General features: G+C 40.8%; 1 protein-coding gene and 1 non-coding gene across 34 annotated transcripts in view; one reads left to right on the top strand and one right to left on the bottom strand.

Moving 5' to 3' along the window:
• Positions 1–5397, bottom strand: part of Kcnma1 (potassium calcium-activated channel subfamily M alpha 1) — a 744152-nt gene that overhangs the window by 280797 nt on the left and 457958 nt on the right. The window lies entirely within an intron of this gene.
• LOC116085570 lies at positions 3463–3674 on the top strand. The gene has a single exon (XR_004116649.1). It is a non-coding gene; the product is annotated as a small nucleolar RNA U3 (small nucleolar RNA).

Below are 5397 nucleotides of genomic sequence, written 5' to 3' on the forward strand. Positions count from 1 at the left end.
TCAGGAAATTTTCCCCTGTGCCTATTTGCTCGAGGTTCTTCCCCACTTTCTCTTCTATTAGTTTCATGGTATGCACTCTCCAATAAGTGGTTATTAGCCCAGAAGTTTGGAATACAGGAAGAACAACCCACAAACCACAAGGAACTCAAGAAGAAGGAAGACCAAAAGGTGGACATTTCATTCCTTCTTAAAAGGGGGAACAAAATACCCATGGAAGGAGTTGCAGAGATTAACTATGGAGCAGAGACTGAAGGAAGGAGAAGCCAGCCTAAATATAGCTATCTCCTGAGAGGCTCTGACAGTACCTGACTAATACAGATGTAGAGGCTCACAGCCATCCATTCAACTGAGTACACGGTCCCCAAGGAAGGAGTTAGAGAAAGGTCCTGTGGAGCTGAGGGGGTTGCAGCCCCTTGGGACGAACAAAAATATGATCTAACTAGCACCTTCAGAGCTCCCAGGGTCTCAACTACCAACCAAGGACTGCACATGGTGGGTCTGATTGTTCTGGCATCACATGTATAGTAGAGGATTGCAAATTTGATCATCAACAGAAGGAGAGGACTTCGGCCCTGTGAAGGTTCTGTACCCCAGTGTAGGGGAATGCCAGGGCCAATAAGTGGGAGAGGGTGGGGTGGCAGACATGGGGAGGGGGGAGGCAACAGGCATTTGTTCTTGTTGTTTTTGTTTGTTTGTTTTTTGGAGGGGAAACTGGAAAAGGAGAAAATTACATATAAATAAAGAAAATATCTAATAAAAAATTAGTAAATGCTAAAAAAAAGTATAACTTTCTCAAACAGATACAATAAGAAGTAAAAAACACAAACAGCAGTCATTTTTCTTTTAAAATTCCAAATTTCAATTAGAAGTGTACTCATAAAAAAAAACCCTTCAGATTGAGTTGGTTTCTATTGAAGAGATCTCTCAATATTTATGGAGAAAATTGCACTGGTCTTAATGGTTTCCTTGAGAAAACAGAGGAAAATAAAATGTTACAACTTGTTTCATGTAGACAGAAGAACCAGGATGCCAAAACCTGGTGAGGGCATTATTTATTGATAAGATATATTGATCTGCATGTTTAATAAAGTTCAAAACTTGTTAGAATACAAACCATGAGAAAATATTCATCATAAACTGATATATCAAATAACTTATGAAGCTACAAAATAAAAGTAGATAGATACAACTAGTAATTCATTGCCATGGCTATAAAATTAGGTAATAGCACCCCATATACATAACTATACACATTAAATGCTTTTTATTCTGGAGATACCGGAGATCAAACCTAGGACTTTGCAGTAGACAAGCACTCTAGCACTGAAATACAGATCCATGTAGATTAAATACAAGGAGAACTGCACTGTTCCCTACACAGGAACCTACTCCCAGCAGTTTCCTCTGTCTACATACTAAGGCTCTAGGGTCCAGCCAGACGACCCCACATGATGTTCACAGAAGCTCTGTCATAACTGGATAATATGATGCTCTGCTATCAACAACACAAGTCCTCATCAGTCCCATGAGGCAAGTCTCTGGCTTCTTCCTACAACTCTATCAGTTTGATGATGCCACTAGCATCTAGAGCTGCTCATGCCATGTGGATCATTGAGGAGGCATGTCATCTTGCATTCCTCTTGCCAGCATGTTCCAAGTACATCCTGCATCTTCTGCCTCAGGGAGTCCCAAGAAGCTTTGTTTGTCCCAAGAAAGCATTTGGTTGCTGACAAGCAATGGCGATCTTCACCCGTAGACCTTGTGTTGAAACCCCTGGCCTTTCCCTTTTGTACCAGACTTGTTTCTTTAAGAAAAGAGTGGTCATGACAAAAGAACAGAAGGATATTCATTCATCCATTGAAAAATATTGATGAAGAAATGGATTTGGATATGATTGGTCACCTCAATGAAGTCAAACTATCTTCTCAGACCATGTAAAAGTGATGGTACATTCATTCAACCATAGATTTTTTTTTTTTTTAATTAAAAACCTATTCAAAGGGGAAAAAAAGAAAGGCTTAAAATCTGGGTTAAGAGATTTAAATTCCAGCTTTGGTTGAACCCTGGTAGTATAGTCCTGTACTCATAGCTACTTAAAAGTCTGAGGCAGGGGCATTACAAGCTAAAGGTTTGCCAGGAATACATAGTAAATTAGAGAGCAACCTTTGTAATTTAGCGAGACCCTGTGTCAAAATAAAAAAAAAAATTAACAGAGCTAGGGATGTAACCAAACAGTAGGGTGCTTGCCTATTACACATAAAGTCCTGGGATCAATATCTACAAATATTATACTGAAAACAAACAACATTGGTAAAAGAAAAAACTCTCCAGCTCAACCAGTATGGCATGTTCCTTCAACTTGAAGTGGCTCAGTTTCCCTGACTATGAAATGAGAATAGACATAGTAACCTGATGCATAGAGCTGTTGTAAGGAACAAACAAACACATCTCTATCCATCACAATCCTCCTTGGCACATAGCACAAGTGGTCCAGATGTGCTTGCTGCCAAGGCAGATATGGGGCTGGGCAAACTGGGGATACAAATGTAAGTTGCTATCAAATAGTTCTCAAGCAACTTCTCACCTTGTAGAGAACATTACAATCCATCATTGAATTTAGCTAGGCTAGTGCTATAGTTTAGATGTCAGATTTCCCTCAGAGACCCATGCATTAAAAGCTTGGTCCTCAGGATGGCATTACTGGAGGCCAAGTAACTCTTAAGAGGTTGGCATCTGGTGAGGGGTCTTTAGGTCACTGGAGACAAATGGAGATCATAACTCACTGTCTGAGTTCTTCTTCTTCCTAATACTTCCTAGCCATAGAGTGAAGGGTTTTGCTATATTCTCCTGACATAGTGTGCTGCCTCTTCACAGACCTAAAAGCAATGGGTCCCCAAACCATCAACTAGAAATAAGCCTAGTGATCGCAGGTATCTTGTTACAAAGATGATCACCTGAAGTTTTATTTTAAGGGAATATCCACTTTAGCTCTCTTCCCTTGAATATTCACTAATACTCTGCAAAAGAGACAGTATTGTGCAGGAGGTAAATTTAGGGTCAGAGAATTATACTGAATTCTAGCTCTGCACCTCTGTGAGAACAAAGGCTGGTTCTATGACATTTACAAACCTTTTACTGCTAAAGACAGCATCATCCTTCTAAGGGTAAGACTGTGATGATTACTGGATCGATCTTGTGTGTGTTTCTAAATGTCTCATCATATAGAACATGCTACCTAGTCACTCCCGTTCTCCAAGGTCCCTTGCAGATGGCCCCTTTCCTTGGGCCTAATAGATTGGTCCCCACTAAAGCAAACATCTTTCTGACCACAGTGGGAGAGGAATGTGGATAAAGGAGAAAAGCTATAAGGGAAGGAGGGAGGCTGATTTTGAAGCTAGAAGTGAACTAATAACCTGCTGTTAGCAAGTGAGCTCTACATTTTGCCTACAAAAGAACCACCCAAAGACTATACTTTCAGGGATCATTTCTGTAGTTTGAGACTAGAGAAGTTTCTCTGAATGTGTAGAGCACCCGAAGCCATGAGGAGGAGAAGCAGTGTCCTCTCTTGAGAGTGAAGCCGGCTGTTAGTGTTGCTTCTTGCAACTGCTAAAGCCATTGATGATCATTCTCGACCGTGTTAGAGGTCGGGAGGGAGAGGATGCAGTCTGAGTGGCTTCTTAAAAAAAAGTAAAAATAAAAATAAATAAAAATAAAAATAAAATAAAATAAAAAAGAACCACCCAATGTCTGTGGTTTGAAGCAGAAAACACAAGTGTTAAGGCTGAATCTATTATAATCAAACATGCATTCCTTGTGCTTATTACCAGAACGGGAACTTATTACCAGAGTCCCAGTTCAGTTAAATTCAATGCCTTTGGGTCAAGCCCTTTTTTCTCTCACTAAAACCAAAGACAAAGAACTTGTGTTGTTTGCTCAGCACTCAGGATACAAGGGAGAGTATGCTTCTCTTTGATCCTTGATTGAACTATTCAGGAGATTCTTTCCCCATCTCCAGTGACATGGTTTACCCTTCTCACCGGTCCTCCTTTCCTTCCCCTTTGCTCTATCCTTCTTTGCTCCTAAATAATTAACTTGATTAACTAGGCATCTAGTGAATCATATTCAGCACATTCCTCATCCCCCCTCCCCATCAGATGGCAACAAACATCACCAAGTTGCTGGTCCTTGCTGTTGTTACTGTTTCCAAGGAAATGGCCTGAGAGGCATTGTGTGGACTGGCACAATATGTGTAATATTGGGGATAAAAGAATCTGAACTCATCCAATCTCCTCTTCCCTGAGAGATCAAGGAAAAAAGTGGGATAATCCTCTCTAATCCGATTCCTGTGGGGAGCCCCAACTCTGAAGCTGACACATGGCCCCAGGCTTCCCTCCAGACTACCATTTGGACCTATATGTGACAGATGGCCATCTGAGGCCACTGAAGTACCCATAGATTAGATTTTTGAGATCTGTAGTTCAGCATACTGCAGGACCCAAATGTATTGACATGGTTAAAACCAGCAACAACAATGACAAATATATGTGGGGATACATAAAGACAAACCCCAAACTTTCTAAATGTGGGGGGTGGACATTACTGGATGCCTCAGAAACAGGAGGGGAATGAGAAGAAGACACTTCAAGAATAAAATTTAAGGAGGCATTCCGTTTTTCAGGGTGGCTCTGTACTTGAATAGTCTTAAGACTAGGAGCCTCCTTAAAGCTTACATCCAGGTCTTTCCCTTGCTTTACCCTGGTCTCACCCTGCCTGGACAATGAGTCTATAGTGGAAGTTCATCTCTGAAATGGTCTTGCACCTCCTGACACCTATGGCAAGAAAGAAGAATATTGGGTTATAATAATCATGAACAGGAAAAGCCTACAAAGCCGATCGAACGATCAACCACATCCTAAAATTAAATTCAAGCAGAATGTCTGTGCCAGAGGCTTTGAATAAAGACTGAGGAGCTTGGTGAATTATGGCTTCAATTACAGTTTACAAAGAACAGAGGTGATCCTTCCAAGTGGGAACTCTTGATTTAGCTTTCTCTATTAAAAAAAAAAAAAAGGCAGAAAGCAGAACACTGAACCTTAGGTCAGAAGAAACATTTTGTAAAAGCCTCAGGTTATAGGATTTAGCTAAGTTTAATTCTGATGCTCAGAATTAACTTTGGGTGAACCTGGAAAATGGACATGGCATGACCTTTATTGGGGGAAAGAGACCCATTTGACAGGAGGTGTTGTCCTGGCTGACTCTGCTAGTGTTTTCCAAGGTTCTGCATTATCACCATCAACCTAGAAAATCCAAACCAGATATATGTGTATATGTGCATCACACACATTGTGTGTGTTTGTGTGAGAGAGAGAGAGACAGAGAGAGAGAGAGAGAGAGAGA

Source organism: Mastomys coucha, unplaced genomic scaffold, assembly GCF_008632895.1.
Source record: "Mastomys coucha isolate ucsf_1 unplaced genomic scaffold, UCSF_Mcou_1 pScaffold9, whole genome shotgun sequence".
Lineage (NCBI taxonomy): Eukaryota > Metazoa > Chordata > Mammalia > Rodentia > Muridae > Mastomys > Mastomys coucha.